The sequence below is a fragment of the Periplaneta americana genome, chromosome 15 (assembly GCF_040183065.1).
Source record: "Periplaneta americana isolate PAMFEO1 chromosome 15, P.americana_PAMFEO1_priV1, whole genome shotgun sequence".
In the NCBI taxonomy this organism is placed as follows: Eukaryota; Metazoa; Arthropoda; class Insecta; order Blattodea; family Blattidae; genus Periplaneta; species Periplaneta americana.
The window spans coordinates 164,764,813-164,782,023 of NC_091131.1; the positions used below are offsets into that span (position 1 = coordinate 164,764,813).

Consider the following 17,211-nt stretch of genomic DNA (forward strand, 5'->3'; position numbering starts at 1 on the left):
GCTCAGGATAGGGACCAATGGCGGGCTTATGTGAGGGCGGCAATGAACCTCCGGGTTCCTTAAAAGCCAGTAAGTTAGTAAGTACAGTATTTGATGAGGAAGTAAAATAATCAATACAAGTAGCTCTAACAAATGTAATACATAGGGCCTACAACTTTAACAAAGCAGTCATTTTGATAGACCCCAAGAACAGCAATACAAGGAATAGCATCCAGCAAACCCCTCAAAAACAGAAATAGTATCAAACACTACAGAAAAACAGCAGAAACTCAATTTTACAATGGATTCCTCACATGTGAGAGACTACTTGCAACTAGCAAAAAGAGGAACTGCAGTTTTCAAACAATATATGGAAACAAAACTCAATGTTCTACATTGATCTAAAGCTGTGCTCACACAAATTTAGTGTAATTTCCTGTCTACGTATGCTTTCACTCGACGTTTAAAGACAGTTAACGATAAATAAGGAATTCTCTTCTTCCCAGTCTGAACCCCTTGGGGTCTCATGGTGAGTTAATTTACCTCTTTATCGCTCGTATCAAATAACACTAGTCTGCGATGAAATTACTGCCTCCAAAGTTTGAATGTTTTTAGGGTATTTTTAGCATGCTGAAGTCAAATTCGAAGCCAGAAAGTTCCTATCACGTACCATTTTTTTGTTATTTTAATTTTCTTATAATATATTACGACAATTTATAGCGTAATTATTTAAACTATAATGCTTTAACAACTGTAGTTTTAGTATGTTAAGATATGAAAACCAAATATATTCAACATATTTTTAAGATGTTTATATTGAAAATCAAGGATAACAGATGTTTCTTAGCTGATAGAGGGTGCAAGCATATAAGGAAGTTAGGGTGAAATAAATTCGCAGCGAAATCTGATGATAATTGTACTCCATTATAAAAGCCTTGAGAACGAAGTTAATAAGTTGCACAGAAATCTATTGTCTAGCCAGGAAGGGAATTCGTTGATCTAGCTATGAACTTTGGTTTGACGCCAGCAGTCATCGAAAATGTTTTTATTTGCACGTGGATACACGTCACATTCTTGAATAAGTGTATTCATTCACGCCACATCAAGTAAGATCGCCTACATATGTTTTGTGTTTAATTCTCAATGGTTGTTGATAACGGAACATCGCTCGAACTATTTTCCTAAGCGGAATTCCATTGTATTCATGTATTCCTGTATTGTCTAAAATACAGCAAGATGTCTTAATTTACACTACATGTTGATTGTGATGACGCTTTAGATTTTCTTAAGACATAAACGTCTTAAGGGTATTTTGCCTAAAGAAGGTAAGCTGCAGTAGTTGAGAATGCAAAAACTGTTTGCGTTCTCAATTGTTGGACTTTCAACGTTATTAGGCTCTAGGTTTTCGGCTTAACAGACATGGATTGGATTGCAGAAGATATTTCAACAAAGTTCGAAAAAAATTATGGCATCAGTTGGCAGACATAACAACGATCTAAGATAATAGAAGCCACCGGCGTGGCTCAGTCAGTTAAGGCGCTTGCCTGCCGGTCTGAAGTTGCGCTCGGGCGCGGGTTCGATCCCCGCCTGGGCTGATTACCTGGTTGGGTTTTTTCCGAGGTTTTCCCCAACCGTAAGGTGAATGCCAGGTAATCTATGACTAATCCTCGGCTTCATCTCGCTATCACCAATCTCATCGACGCTAAATAACCTAGTAGTTGATACAGCGTCGTTAAATAACCGACTTCAAAAAGATAACAGATATTTCATATAAATAATGTATCATATTTGTAAATTCAATAAATCAAGTATAGTTTTGTTTGTAAATAATTTAATTTTGAAACTTAGACTACCTGAATTAAAAAAAAAAAACTGGTAGGGCCTATCCTGTTTAAAACTAGCATAACAAGTAAAACAAGTGATATTAACTACAATAAGTGTGATGAGTAAAATTAAAGACAGTAGGCATCCTCTTTATAAGCCATCTGACGGAAGTTAAGGTAGAACTCATCTTGACCTTGTGCAGTACGAAGAGACGTGCACAACCAACTAAATGCGACGACACAAAAAATTAGTGGGATTCGATGCGATCTTCCCACAAGTACTCCCGTCATGATTTGACGCTATCTTCCCATACAGTCATATTTATTTTTGGAGAATATACTTCGTAGTTACAAGTGCTTTTGTTCGTATAAATATTTATCTTGTAGAATATGTATGTTATGCAGTAAGGAGGGGGTATAACTGCATTAATTTTAAAAACAGAATCTTTAGGTTGTAAGTAACCAAGAAGTGAAAGTCAAATGTCATTTTAGTATTTGAACAATAGTTTAGCCGAAAAAAAATAATTTGTGTCTAAAGTTTGAATCCCATTTACGGTAAAACTATTGGGTACTGAGATGTATGAATCCAGTGTGGTTCTGACCACGGTAGAGGAAGGTCGTGTGTTTCCGATCAGGCTTGTGTACCGTGACGAGAACTTACTGATTACGCGCACGTAAAGGTTCTTATTGTTTACAGTGTAAGTGAAATAATGCGGTCAAATAAGGTACATTAATAACAGAAAATATACATCAATTAATATAAATAGTTGTGCTTTAAGTGAATTTCAACAAGAATGACTACCTTTCGTCGTGTCAACACCATCAAGGTTCAATTTGGGACAACGGCAACGAGACCTACAGCAATGGAACTGCACCGATGGATACAGCAACAGTTAAAGGTAACAGCAGATCAGTTGAATATGGTACAGCTCAACACACAGGAAAGATCACTTTATCTCAAGGTAATTTCTCCTAACTTATTTGAGAGAATAGTGTACAAACATATGAAGGGGAAGCTTTTTGTTGCAAATATTTATTATGAAACGTGGTGGTACATTTCTAGCAACTATTCTTTAAATGCGATCACAGTTTCACTTTTTCAGTATGGTAATCTTAAGAAAGTATGCTACGTTAAATATAAGTTGCATATAGAGTAAATCCAAGCAAAACGCAGTGAGTCAATTTATTAGAGACAATAACATAGATGTATTACTGTTACAAGAGGTAAACGTGGACAGTTTTAATGTTTTAGGACCACAATTTGATTTTGTAGTTCATACAGGAGAAAACAATAGAGGTAGGCCTACTGCTGTAATCTATCGTGCTGGTTTTATTGTAAAAAATATAGAAGGACATCCAAGTGGTAGAGTAACATCCTTGACTTTAAATGACACCCACATAGTGAATGTGTACCTCCCATCCGGAACCAATACTATAATCGTAGTGAACGAGAAAACTTCCTTGGTAGAGACTTGGCCTTCTTTCTACGACAGGGATGTCAATCAGAGCGTATACTGTATGCGCTATGAGGACGCTTGCGCCACTGGAGCGCGCCAGCTACGAATACAGTACGAGCTTCAGTGAGGGTTGTAGCACAGTCTACTATATACAGTCGCGAAGTTTGAGGTGTTTTTTTGCAAATCTCGTGATAAAGCGCTCCAAGCGGTTAGCAACTAAAAACAATAGACTGTCCATGGTCGACTTTGGACTGTGTCGTATTTCTATCGAGTGCTAGCTCCTTGCGTATTTCACATTGATGCTTGTGAAATGTTCGTTATTGGTTATAATGAAAATGTTAATGGCTAAAATATAATAATTGGAATAATAATATGGGACAAGGAGGATACGTTTGTAGTGCTATAAATTGTAGCAACAGTAAGAGAAAGAGGCCAGAATTATCCTTTTTCCGATTTCCGAAAGATTCAGAAAGGTTCCTGGGTTTCCACAAGAATGCTGTGCAGAAACAAAACAGTTAATTTGAAGTTCTTTGTGACTGTTAGAATACATTATATCCTTAAATTTCACAATGAAATGTTTCAGTCTAACCGAAAGGACATTAGATACCGGTCAAAGTTCTGTCACTTAGGCTGCTAAATTTCCAGAGAAATAAAGGTTAGGTCTACTTTTTTTTTCAGAGGATATATTTTTAATTGTAGCTATTAATTTTGTTATTATTTTTATGTGTTACTTTACTAAAGACGTAGAAAAATTAAGTTTGTTTTAATGAACTTTACTGATCACGTTTTATTTTCAATTCTGGTGGGATTATTATTGCTTGGGCCTACTTTTTTCTTCAAAGGATATGTTTTTAATTATAGCTGTTAATTTTGTTGTTATTTTTATTTGTTGCTTTAACTAGAGACGTAGAAAAAGTCTGTTACAATAAAATGTATTGATCACGTTTTATTTCCAATTCTGGTGTGATTATTATTGCTTAACCTCATCCCATTTTGTTAACTACGTAAGCCTACACTACAAGTACCGGTACACGTAAGTTACTCCATTAATTCATATTTCCATTATTATTGTTGTAAAGAGAAATGCAAATTAATATTTATTGGTTTCAATTCATAGTTAATTATCGCTATAATCTTGAATGAGTGAAGCGATTATAGTACTTTTTTTTTTTTTTTTCGTTTTGCACAAACAAAAATAATATTAACCTATTTCTTGCAGGTATCTTCGAGTTTATGGTGGAATTTAATATACTTCATTAAAATAATAAATTAACTTTATGCATTTAATATTTCAATAATGGAAGGAAGGTGTTAATTTTTCCAAAAGAACACGACAAGAAAGTGTAACATATTTTGTCGGCTGCTAGGAGAGAGATCTGCGATGATGAAGCGATAGTAGCGATCCTAGTGGTGGGCAACTACCCATGTTTGCATTTTTACTACATATTGAGCTTCGCGACTGTATATAGTAGACTGTAGTTGTAGTGTACAGTTGGCATTAATCATGCGCCCAGCGAAATAAACTAGAACTTTTCTATCGACCTCTTGCTGCAAACATAGAAACTGTACCACTAGATTGCAGCTATAAATAATTGATATTGGGAATACAACGTTGTTAAAACATGCATATAATAATCAGGACCTCCTTACCTTTTACAAATGTTTGAGTCCTGAACTGAATCCTATGGTCCGTAAGTTTGCAACTCAAATTATAACAATTTTCAGTAGCTTATATGTATGCCAACAATTTTTATTAATTTATGGAATTAACAAAGCCAAGACTAAGCGCCAAATTATCTGATGACAATAAGCGTGCTACGGTTCGACTTGCTACTTCAAATAACGTACTGTAGTACCAAACATTACAAGACTGGTATCGAACAGAATTCGTAGGAACGATTCTGGCGAAAATTCATTTTGAAATGTTAATTTTCCTTATTTTCGCCGTTACAGAAGATACAGTAGTAATTTTAATAACCAAGAATGTTCAGAAATCATTATATAAGTTATGTTATTTGTAAAGCAGTATTCAATCAATCAATCAATCAATCATGTTTGTTTGTGAGAATCACATTAGCGTAATTATGGACAATGATCAATAAAAACAATCATTAAAGTTCCAAGTTCATATGCCTGTCGGCTATAATAGTCTGCGAAACTAACCTTGGCTGACTATTCTGATTTAACTTCATTTTGCAATGTTCATTTTCCCTATTTTCGTTATTACTGAAGATAGTAATTGTAATAACCAAGAATATTCAGAAATCATTCTATCTGTGATGTTATTTTTAGGTTACTAAAACAGTACTAGGCTATAATAGTCTACAAAAGTAATCTTGGCTGACTATTGTAAAGCATGTATAAATTATTCAGCTATCACATAATTGCATTTAATAAAAATGTATGAACAAGTGTGTAACGCATTATTACATCTGGACACCAGATCATTTTCACTTTGTCCGCCCCTGTGTCTTGCTCGTTTCTGTGTTTACAGAATTCCACTCCAGCACGTAAGCGAGCGAAGGAATCGAACGTCGTTCATGCGCTCTTTCTTTGACATCGCTGTTCTACGACATCGATATAATCAGCTAATTCTCGGAGGAGACTGGAATTGTGTACTACAAGCCAAGGACCAATCTGGGAGTTACAATCGCTCGCCTGTTTTTAAAACACTAGTGACGGACTTTGAGCTTGTGGACACGTGGGAAAATAAGCATGGCAACAACGTATCGTTCACATTTCACAGACAGAACAGTGCGTCCCGACTTGACCGTTTTTACATCGGTGAAGCGCATACAAATGACACATACAACGTGACAGTCATTCCCACTCCATTCTCCGACCATGATTCTGTGCGATTGTCAACAATAACCGAACACTACCTCCTTTGTATGGACGCAGTTATTGGAAGCTAAACAACTCTTTACTTCAACTGCATGATGTGAATCAGAATTTTAATGATCATCTTGAAAATATAAAAAGCAGAGTAAAAAATTCCCCTCTAAGTATTATGCAGAAATGGTTTCGTATTGTCCACACCTGTGGAGTAACGGCTAGCGTGTCTGGCAGCGAAACCAGTGGCCCGGGTTCGAATCCCGGTCGGGGCAAGTTACCTGGTTGAGATTTTTTCCGGGGTTTTTCCTCAACCCAATACGAGCAAATGCTGGGTAACGTTCGGTTCTGGACCACGGACTCATTTCACCGGCATTATCATTTCATTCAGACGCTAAATAGGCCTAATCTAGATGTTGATACAACGTCGTAAAATAACCCAATAAAATAAAAAATAAAAAGTTTCGTCTTATAAAACCCGGAATTAAGTCGTTATATCTGCGGGATATCTGCTAGCACAGGAAAGTAGAGCTACACTTCAATTTCATTATCAGATGTTGAACGAACTTTATTCTCGTAACAAGACAGAAGGTAATAAATGGGAAGAAATCAGTCAAGTTAAACGCACAATATGCACTTTACAGGAAAATACAAAGTATGAAGTAGTAATTCGATCGAGAGTTCCTACAATAAACGAATACGAAAAATGTGCCCTCTATCACCTGGTAAAAAAAAAAAGCAAAAACATGTCAGATTCATTACAAATCTTCAGACGGCGGCTGGGAAAACCCTCAACACAAACAACGAATGTATAACAGAATTTGAGAAACACTTTACGTCTCTGTATGCAAATACAAATACAAATTCGCAGCAGCAAACACAAGTGCTATTCATACATATCAATCGTCACTTAAGTGTGATCCAGCAAGAAGAACTGCAACATCCAATCACGGAAGAGGAAACCGGAAAGCTTTAGACTCAACGCCTAAACACATAGCACCCGTTCCAGATGGTCTAACATACCAGTTTTACAAAACACATTGGGTAGTGATGAAAGAATATTTGTTGGAACTGTTCAACTATATTTCTAATACTCATGATATAATTGATGGGTTCAGTGACGGTGTGGTGACGCTCATCCCGAAGAAGACATCTCCTAGTAGAGCAGCCATAGACCATTACACTATTAAACATCGATTATAAACAACTGATGAAAGTTCTAGCCAACCGTTTTCGACCTATGTCTGAAGATATTTTTGAAACAGGGCAAACATGTGGCATCCCTAATAAATCCATCATAGACAATCTCACTGCCATCGGAGACACCATATTATACTGTGAATAACACCCAAATGAAAGTGGTGCACTGGTATCGGTCGATTTTGAGAAAGCTTTTGGCAAAGTGAACCACAATTATTTGTACGCAGTCATGCAGCACTTCTGTATACCTCAGAAAATAATTAATATCATTAAATCGATATACGTTAATGCACATTCTCAGATTCAAGTTAATGGGTTTATTACTAAAAGAATCCCAATAAAATCCTCAGTCAGACAAGGGTGCCCTCTATCTATGTTTCTTTTTCTCGTCAGTGTAGAACCATTTATACGACTTGCACATCAGGTACTGCACCCTAGAAATCGAGTACCAACACCAATGTTTACGGTAAGAGTGTATGCAGACGACGACGTCCTCCTGCTTCGTGACGTCGAAGAGTGTGAACATCTACCGGACATTTTGAAAACTTATTTTGAGGCCTCAAACGGACAAATAAATTATCAAAAGTCCCAATTAAATCTAAAACAAATATACTAGGTCTAACGGTCTGCAGCTCCTTTGACGATATGGTGGAAAGCAATTGGTCTAAAGTCACTGCCAGCAGCCGAGCCTCCATGTTTAAAAATATCACCAGAAAATTTGGTACATCAATGTATTTTGTCTGTCAAAATTATGGTATGTCGCTCAAGTTCTGCCGATGACTAACAAATATTCATGCATCGCGGAAAAAGCTGTAAACTATTACATATGGAAGGGGCAGTTCTAAAGCTAAAAAAAAAAAGCAATTATATCTACCAAAAAAGAAGGGAGGGTTGCAGCTATCAGCAGTAAAACTAAAATGTCAAGCACTTTTTATACGCAATGTAATGCGAGCACTACAAGGAAGGGGGGATCAGATTTTTTGTATTCGACAGACATTGGAGAAAAAATGGAAGTATACAGTACATCAGTTATTCATAGATTTAAAAAAGGCATATGACTCGATTAAGCGAGAGAAGGTTTATATAATACTAGCCGTACCCGTGCGCTCCGCTGCACCTGTTAGAAATAAATATAAAGTAATTACATAATTAAAATAGGACGTTTGATCCAGGGAACAACTTTTACAACAGCGCAAGATAATCTGCTTCGCTCATTACCCAATTTTTTTTGCATTGCATTTATTGCATATATATTTTATGTATTTTAACACGATTCAATTGAGCATAGTTAAAATTTGAATTATAAAATAATGGATTGCTAAGCTAACGTACTATTACTGCATACTAAATCAATACACTCTCGTTGTTCGTTAATTCTCTGAGATTAAAATGAGTGTACATAAATATTATTTTAAGAAATACAGAAAACGAATGTACAAAATAGCCTATCAAATTTTCTGTGCATCAGAAGCTATTTTAATCTTACCTGTCCTCGATTTACTCAGACGTTACTGTAATAACATTATAGCATTATGTCCATCTAAAGAAAATACACTTTCCAATGGTGAAATAATAATTAATTATACAAATCTGTTAATTTAGCTTCTGATATTACTTCATACAAACACAGAAACATTCTCTGTAGGCTATGTTTAATAGCTTTCGATTGTTGATGTCCAAGGCCCCTGTTTCGATTGTTGTTGTTCAAGGCCCCTTATAGACGAAGTCATTTGTTCTTAATTCATTGCACCGTCTTAGAAGGCGTTATTTTAATTTTAAAACTCATTTATCTCATTAAATATCAGTCCTATCAAGATTTTGTAAAGAATAAAACTTATCGGAAATCATTTTTGAAGAAACTTTTGTTATGTAACATTTTTCACAAAAATCAATAATAATCGAGATATTTCGATTTATTTAATTCAGGCCCCCTTATAACCCCCCTTTGAAATAAAGTATTTTGAATGCCATATAGCCTAAAATCTAAGTTGCAACGAACTTAATTTATATTCCAATTTTCATACAAATCGGTTCAGCCATTATCGCGTGAAAAGGTAACAAACATACAGACAGACATACAAACAAAAATTTCAAAAATGCGATTTTCGGTTTCAGGGTGGTTAATTATATATGTTAGGACCAATTATTTTTGGAAAATCGAAAATTACCAGAAAAATTTCGGCTACAGATTTATTATTAGTATAGATTCTTATTGAATTTGGTATTCCCAAAAAACTAGTTCGATTAATTAAAATGTGTCTCAATGAAACTTACAGCGGAGTCCGTATAGGCCAGTTTCTATCTGATGCTTTTCCAACTCACTGTGGGCTAAAGCAAGGAGATGCACTATCACCTTTACTTTTTAACTTCGCTCTAGAATATGCCCATGCCATTAGGAAAGCTCAGGATAACAGAGAGAGTTTGAAATTGAATGGTTACATCAGCTTCTTGTCTATGCGGATGACGTGAATATGTTAGAAGAAAATCCACAAATGATTAGGGAAAACACGGGAATTTTACTTGAAGCAAGTAAAGCAATAGGTTTGGAAGTAAATCCTGAAAAAACAAAGTATATGATTATGTCTCGTGACCAGAATATTGTGCGAAATGGAAACATAGAAATTGGAGATTTATCCTTCGAAGAGTTGGAAAAATTCAAATATCTTGGAGCAACAGTAAGAAATATAAATGATACTTACTTACTTACTTACTTACAAATGGCTTTTAAGGAACCCGGATGTTCATTGCCGCCCTCACATAAGCCCGCCAGCGGTCCCTATCCTGTGCAAGATTAATCCAGTCTCTATCATCATATCCCACCTCCCTCAAATCCATTTTAATATTATCCTCCCATCTACGTCTCGGCCTCCCTAAAGGTCTTTTTCCCTCCGGTCTCCCAACTAACACTCTATATGCATTTCTGGATTCGCCCATACGTGCTACATGCCCTGCCCATCTCAAACGTCTGGATTTAATGTTCCTAATTATGTCAGGTGAAGAATACAATGCGTGCAGTTCTGTGTTGTGTAACTTTCTCCATTCTCCTGTAACTTCATCCCGCTTAGCCCCAAATATTTTCCTAAGCACCTTATTCTCAAACACCCTGAACCTATGTTCCTCTCTCAGAGTGAGAGTCCAAGTTTCACAACCATACAGAACAACCGGTAATATAACTGTTTTATAAATTCTAACTTTCAGATTTTTGGACAGCAGACTGGATGATAAGAGCTTCTCAACCGAATAATAACACGCATTTCCCATATTTATTCTGCGTTTGATTTCCTCCCGAGTGTCATTTATATTTGTTACTGTTGCTCCAAGATATTTGAATTTTTCCACCTCTTCGAAGGATAAATCTCCAATTTTTATATTTCCATTTCGTACAATATTCTGGTCACGAGACATAATCATATACTTTGTCTTTTCGGGATTTACTTCCAAACCGATCGCTCTACTTGCTTCAAGTAAAATTTCCGTGTTTTCCCTAATCGTTTGTGTATTTTCTCCTAACATATTCACGTCATCCGCATAGACAAGAAGCTGATGTAACCCGTTCAATTCCAAACCCTGCCTGTTATCCTGAACTTTCCTAATAGCATATTCAAGCGCGAAGTTAAAAAGTAAAGGTGATAGTGCATCTCCCTGCTTTAGCCCGCAGTGAATTGGAAAAGCATCAGATAGAAACTGACCTATACGGACTCTGCTGTATGCTTCACTGAGACACATTTTAATTAATCGAACTAGTTTCTTGGGAATACCAAATTCAATAAGAATATCATATAATACTTCCCTCTTAACCGAGTCATATGCCTTTTTGAAATCTATGAATAACTGATGTACTGTACCCTTATACTCCCATTTTTTCTCCATTATCTGTCGAATACAAAAAATCTGATCAATAGTCGATCTATTACGCCGAAAACCACACTGATGATCCCCAATAATTTCATCTACATACGGAGTTAATCTTCTCAAAAGAATATTGGACAAAATTTTGTACGACGTCAACAAAAGTGATATTCCTCGAAAGTTACCACAGTTGGTTTTGTCCCCCTTTTTAAAAATAGGCACAATTATGGACTCCTTCCATTGTTCTGGTACAATTTCCTTTTCCCAAATAGCAAGTACAAGTTTATAAATTTCGCTATATAATGCACTTCCACCCTCTTGTATTAATTCTGCTGGAATTTGATCGATACCTGGAGACTTGTACTTTTTCAGATTTTCTATCGCAATTTCGACTTCTGAAAGTGTGGGTTCGGGTATAAATGGTTCAGCAGTTTGTATTTCAATTTCGTCCCGATCATTTCTATTTGGCCTATGTACATTTAGTAGTTGCGCAAAATAGTTTTTCCATCTGTTTAGGATTGATGGAGAGTCTGCAAGCAAGTCACCATTCTCATCCTTGATCACGTTTACCCTTGGCTGATATCCGTTCTTAAATTCCTTTATACCCTTATATAAATCTCGAATGTTTTTATTCTTACTATTTGTTTCTACCTCATTCAGTTTTTCCTTCAAGTAACCTCTCTTTTTATTCCTAAGTGTACGACTTGCTTCCCGTCTTTCATTGAAATAATTATCTCTCTTCTCCTCAACTGGATCCTGTAAGAATTTCAATTTTGCCTGTTTCCTTCTTTCTACTACCATGCAACAATCTTCATCAAACCACGGTTTCTTTTTCTTAGTTTCATAATAACCTATGCTCTGCTCAGCTGCAATTTTGATACTATCTCTGATATTTTCCCACACGCTATTAACATATAAATGATACTCGGGAGAAAATTAAACGCAGAATAAATATGGGAAATGCGTGTTATTATTCGGTTGAGAAGCTTTTATCATCTAGTCTGCTGTCAAAAAATTTGAAAGTTAGAATTTATAAAACAGTTATATTACCTGTTGTTCTGTATGGTTGTGAAACTTGGACTCTCAATTTGAGAGAGGAACATAGGTTAAGGGTGTTTGAGAATAAGATGCATAGGAAAATATTTGGGGCTAAGAAGGATGAAGTTACAGGAGAATGGAGAAAGTTACACAACACAGAACTACACGCATTGTATTCTTCACCTGACATAATTAGGAACATTAAATCCAGACGTTTTTGTTGGGCACGGCATGTAGCACGTATGGGCGAATTCAGAAATGCATATAGAGTGTAAGTTAGGAGGCCGGAGGAAATAAGACCTTTGGGGAGGGCGAGACATAGATAGGAGAATGATATTAAAATGGATTTGAGGGAGGTGGGGTATGGTGATAGAGACTGGATTAATCTTGCACAGGATAGGGACAGATGACGGGCTTATGTGAGGGCGGCAATGAACATCCGGGTTCCTTAAAAGCCCTTTGTAAGAAAGTAAGTTAAATATAAGCATTCACAATTAAATTTTACGTTCTCGTTCCCGGGCTCAAGCAAGCTTCCCGTTAATTGTGAATGCTCAAATTTAAATACATTTATTTTATCAATATTTCCGTTCTCGTTCTCTTTGTCGTTTCCGTTCCCGATTTATTGTGAACCAATCTTTACTCTTCTCTCCTTCCATGTACACTGGCATTCAAAGATACCTGATCAATACTAATCGATAGTGATCGATAATTTGTTGGGTGTAAGTTGGCTTGTAGTTATTAACTTTATGAATAGATGGTGAAGATGACAGCCAGTGTTGTCAACAGTACATGAATATACCTACATTTAGGATTCAAAATTTCATCACTACCTAATCATAGTAAAAAGCACAAAGTTTAGCGAGATACCGTTTGTAGTGTCATGAGAATAATTTATTTTTAATCTAAATCAACATTTTCCCATATAATTTTCTACCCATCCCAATAATAGAGTCACCTATTGAGAAGTAGGAGATCTACTTCAAGGTTTGTCAGTTTGTTATATCTTTGGTTCTGATTTATTTCGTGATTGGAAAGTACGTTTACACGGTCAGAAAATTGTAGGTCTTTGAACGCCAGTGTACACCCTTCCTTAGTAGTCTCTCTCTCGCCAGGTGCGCTGGGTATCAGTAGCACGCGTACGAGCGAATGACGGACTACTACTGATACTTCTGCATGAAGAGTTTTAGACAAAATTTATTCGATTGACGAATAATGATTACGAATAAAGAAAATTACTCGTTAATCACGAATAACAAATAGTACTTTTTGAACGTGAGATTTATTCGTTGCTGGCGAATAAGAGGAATAAAAATTACTCGTTAATCACGAATAACAAATAGTACTTTTTGAACGTGAGATTTATTCGTTGCTGCAGAATAAGATGAATAAAAATTACTCGTTAATCACGAAAAATAAATAGTACTTTTTGAACGTGAGATTTATTCGTTGCTGGTGAATAAGATGAATAAAATTATTCGTTAATCACGAATAACAAATAGTACTTTTTGAACGTGAGATTTATTCGTTGCTGGTGAATAAGATGAATAAAAATTATTCGTTAATCACGAATAACAAATAGTACTTTTTGAACGTGAGATTTATTCGTTGGTGCTGAATAAGATGAATAAAAATTATTCGTTAATCACGAATAACAAATAGTACTTTTTGAACGTGAGATTTATTCGTTGGTGCTGAATAAGATGAATAAAAATTATTCGTTAATCACGAATAACAAATAATACTTTTTGAACATGAGATTTATTCGTTGCTGGTGAATAAGATGAATAAAAATTATTCGTTAATCACGAATAACAAATAGTACTTTTTGAACGTGAGATTTATTCGTTGGTGCTGAATAAGATGAATAAAAATTATTCGTTAATCACGAATAACAAATAGTACTTTTTGAACGTGAGATTTATTCGTTGGTGCTGAATAAGATGAATAAAAATTATTCGTTAATCACGAATAACAAATAATACTTTTTGAACATGAGATTTATTCGTTGCTGGTGAATAAGATGAATAAAAATTATTCGTTAATCACGAATAACAAATAGTACTTTTTGAACGTGAGATTTATTCGTTGGTGCTGAATAAGATGAATAAAAATTATTCGTTAATCACGAATAACAAATAGTACTTTTTGAACGTGAGATTTATTCGTTGGTGCTGAATAAGATGAATAAAAATTATTCGTTAATCACGAATAACAAATAATACTTTTTGAACATGAGATTTATTCGTTGCTGGTGAATAAGATGAATAAAAATTATTCGTTAATCACGAATAACAAATAGTACTTTTTGAACGTGAGATTTATTCGTTGCTGGTGAATAAGATGAATAAAAATTATTCGTTAATCACGAATAACAAATAGTACTTTTTGAATGTGAGATTTATTCGTTGGTGCTGAATAAGATGAATAAAAATTATTCGTTAATCACGAATAACAAATAGTACTTTTTGAACATGAGACTTATTCGTTGCTGGTGAATAAGATGAATAAAAATTATTCGTTAATCACGAATAACAAATAGTACTTTTTGAACATGAGACTTATTCGTTGCTGCTGAATAAAATGAATAAAAATTATTCGTTAATCACAAATAACAAATAGTACTTTTTGAACGTGAGATTTATTCGTTGCTGCAGAATAAGATGAATAAAAATTATTCGTTAATCACGAATAATAAATAGTACTTTTTGAACGTGAGATTTATTCGTTGCTGGGTAATAAGATAAAAAAAATTATTCGTTAATCATGAATAACAAATAGTACTTTTTGAACGTGAGATTTATTCGTTGCTGGCGAATAAGATGAATAAAAATTATTCGTTAATCACGAATAACAAATAGTACTTTTTGTTCGTGAGATTTATTCGTTGCTGCTGAATAAGATGAATAAAAATTATTCGTTAATCACGATTAATAAATAGTACTTTCTGTTCGTGAGATTTATTCGTTGCTGGATAATAAGATAAAAAAAAAATTATTCGTTAATCACGAATAACAAATAGTACTTTTTGTTCGTAAGATTTATTTGTTGCTGGCGAATAAGAGGAATAAAAATTACTCGTTAAACACGAGTAACAAATAATACTTTCTGTTCGTGAGATTTATTCGTTGCTGGCGAATAAGATAAATAAAAATTACTCGTTAATCACGAATAATAAATAGTACTTTTTGTTCGTGAGATTTATTCGTTGCTGGGTAATAAGATAAAAAAATTATTCGTTAATCACGAATAATAAATAGTACTTTCTGTTCGTGAGATTTATTCGTTGCTGGGTAATAAGATAAAAAAAATATTCGTTAATCACGAGTAACAAATAATACTTTCTGTTCGTGAGATTTATTCATTGCTGTCGAATAAGGTGAATAAAAATTACTCGTTAATCACGAGTAACAAATAATACTTTCTGTTCGTGAGATTTATTCGTTGCTGGCGAATAAGATAAATAAAAATTACTCGTTAATCACGAATAATAAATAGTACTTTCTGTTCGTGAGATTTATTCGTTGTTGGGTAATAAGATAAAAAAAATTATTCGTTAAACACGAGTAATAAATAATACTTTCTGTTCGTGAGATTTATTCATTGCTGTCGAATAAGGTGAATAAAAATTACTCGTTAATCACAAATAAATAATACTTTTTGGTCGTTAGATTTATTCGTTGCTGGCGAAAAATATTAATAAAAATCATTCGCAATCAAAGGTAAATTCTGTGAATGAAATGAACGTTTCTGCAATTATATATTTATTAACATATTTATTTATTAACATATTTACTTATTTGTTAGCATATTCATTCATTCATTCATTCATTCATTCATTCATTCATTCATTGTAGCATTTAGTACTTACGTCATGGTGAATTAGATGTAATCCAGTTCTTAATCCGTCATCACCCACTATACAATTGTTACAAACTAACGAGTATGACAGCATATTATAAGTAGGCCTATATAATAAGTACATCTGTTTAACATATATTTAATGCTCATGAGGAATTGAGGCTTACAAAACAAGATTTGATCTAACATGAAAACTTTAACTACTGACTGATTTATAAATATTGAATCACTATGTTTCTCTCTATTTGTCATCTTTAAACTGCACTTCACAACACTTTCATTTCAAACACACCATCAGGTAGTTTATACGACTTTGGGAGATTTGCGGGCTTGCCAATGTCAGCTTTTACGGCTGAGATCAGCGTTTTTTATGCTTGTCAGCGTAACACATGCACTCACCACCTTCCTTCCCAAAGTTTTTGACGCCGAGTCCTTGTTTTCAACAACAGTCTCCAAATTTTCAGGTGGCATTGGTTGAAGTGTTGATTGTGAGGTAGTTTGGAACAATCTGCACAGTAAAACTGACTAAAATGGTGTAACAAATATGAAAAACTCTGCAGGGTTGTGCTAATTGTTTCAACTTTGCTCCATAGCATAGGCGGAGAGAGAACCCTTTCCTTGGGGGGGGAGGGGCAAAGCAAAACCATAGAATCCCCATATAACGGGGTTATGGGGGACATCATTTACCTCCTCCCTCCGTTATAGCTTAACCGTGGTACAGTATATCGAAATGTAATCATTTAATAAAGGTATTTTCGGAGGTATATTTCTTATAGTGTTACATCCATATCCGCGATGTTTCGGACCGAGTTGTGTAGGGCTTGAACTGTAGGTCTACTACAAATTACAGTCTGATCCGTGTGGGTATGGATAATATTAATTTATTATTATAAAGCTATTGTGATAATAGGAAAAATTTCTTACTGGTTATATTATGATTAAAAGGTGGTAGTTTCCATATATTACAATCGACAACGCATAATCTGAAAGGACAAATGAAAATCGTAGATCAGTGATACCAAAGCAAGCGCATTTTTCTGACCTTGACGTCGTGCGCGGGCAGCAAGCGCTAAGTATGGAAAGAGGAAGGGTTGTGTATATGAATAAGCAACCTGTTGGATTAAGAAAACAGTGGTGCACAAACGTCAAACGGAACGTGAAATTTTATGTCGTTA

At 34.8% G+C, this 17,211-nt stretch overlaps 1 protein-coding gene across 1 annotated transcript in view; it reads left to right on the forward strand.

Moving 5' to 3' along the window:
- Positions 1-2,092: 2,092 nt before the first annotated feature.
- LOC138715497 (WAS/WASL-interacting protein family member 3-like) overlaps positions 2,093-17,211 on the forward strand; it is a 211,352-nt gene continuing 196,233 nt past the window's right edge. Inside the window, exon 1 of the mRNA XM_069848471.1 lies at positions 2,093-2,701. The gene's annotated coding sequence lies outside the window, so the exon portion shown is untranslated. The remainder of the gene's footprint in view (positions 2,702-17,211) is intronic.